The sequence below is a fragment of the Apaloderma vittatum genome, unplaced genomic scaffold (assembly GCF_000703405.1).
Source record: "Apaloderma vittatum isolate BGI_N311 unplaced genomic scaffold, ASM70340v1 scaffold7147, whole genome shotgun sequence".
Lineage (NCBI taxonomy): Eukaryota > Metazoa > Chordata > Aves > Trogoniformes > Trogonidae > Apaloderma > Apaloderma vittatum.
The window spans coordinates 2,711-4,224 of NW_009727742.1; the positions used below are offsets into that span (position 1 = coordinate 2,711).

General features: G+C 37.2%; 1 protein-coding gene across 1 annotated transcript in view; it reads left to right on the top strand.

Annotated features, from left to right (window-relative positions):
* Positions 1 to 1,514, top strand: part of MXI1 (MAX interactor 1, dimerization protein) — a gene marked incomplete at its 5' end in the record, with an annotated part of 45,063 nt that overhangs the window by 1,850 nt on the left and 41,699 nt on the right. The window lies entirely within an intron of this gene.

A 1,514-nucleotide genomic window follows, 5' to 3' on the forward strand; every position in this document is an offset into this window, starting at 1 on the left:
GAAATGGAAGTTTCTTTTAGCACAAGCCGTAGCAGCTTGCACTTGCTGTAGGAGATGGCAGGCCTTCCAGATGGCAGCAGTGCTGGGAAGTGACAACTGTGAAGTTCAGGGTGCCTCCAAATTCACTGCAGTGTGTTTTGTGTGACGCTGAGTATAGCATCAGCCTTGGTTAAGGAAGGCTCTGTATCATCCCTTCCTGTGAAAATCAAAGGGACAAATCAGTAAGTTCTGTCTAGCAGAGCTTGAGTGGACTTTAATTTAAATATCAAGCCCTTGGTGAGGGGCAAGACTTAATTTTACGTGTGGAGAAGAGATTTTCTTAGGTTACTTCTAACTCAAAATTTGTAATTAGTGTAGAGGAGTTATGCAGTTAGAGCTCATGCAGATCTTGTCATGTAAAAGCCTCCTGTAAAAGTGTCTCTCAAGCAACCTTGGCAAAGCACAGTTGTTTGGGTTTTTAACTTTAGAAATTGACACCTGTGCATTGTTGCTGGTCTTCACTGAACCAAATAATCCTTGATTATGTGGTGCAGGGTGTTTACAGAGCTTTTTAATTCACAGTTTAAATCCAAGTGTTTCCCTTCAGTATATGTAGCCCAGACATGACAGCTATTTCTTTCCAAAAGACTGTGCTGTCACAGCACAAACATCGAGAAAGTTCTGAGGAGCAGGCAGCCCTGTTCTGGATGGCAGTGGTGGAGCAAATCTTATTCCTGTAAAAATAAAGTGGTCTTCTAGTCTCAGCAATTTTTTTTTTCTTACCCTGAGCAGGGATGTGCAGATAAGATAGAAAACATTGCTTAATGATTTCTAATTTTCATGATGCATTTTTTAAGAAAGATGTTTTGTGTAGTGTTCTGCATGGGTATTTTAAAGACCTAGTATTGCATGTTGTGAGTTAAAACCCATATATATGTTTAAAAACATGCAGTCTTGCTTTAGTCAGGGACACTTACATGCTGAAAATTACCGACCTGCAGAAATGTGTGGAGAATCACAGTCATTGTCACCTGGAGTTCATAATAAACAAAGGAAACTTTTTTTTAAAAAAAAAATCCAATTTAAAACATAGCTAAAAGCAAAACCCAAAGCAACCCATATTAAATTAGAATTTAATTCTTTTAATTCTTTTTTTTTTTAATTTGCTCTTGACAAAAGTGTCTTCTAAATTTTGGACTGGGATGAAAAATTAGCAGAGCTTTTTTGTAACATGCAATATAACTTATTTAATGTTCATTCCTTCTGAAGACATTTCTGGGACAGAAACTGAGTTCTAAAAATTTGTCGGAGAAGTGAAGTAATCCACGCTGGGAGTACAGTTCTATGGGTATGTTAACTTATATTCAGCGTCACTGGAAACTACTCTGAAGGACCCTCTACGTGCAGTTCTGAGTAGACCCAATTATTTGAAAGGTTTATTATAGTTAGCTAGGATTAGGGTCATTTGATATTTACACATTTTGGAAAATAATTGAGAAGACTTTTTAATCAATTTAAATCATTGTGTCAGCAGG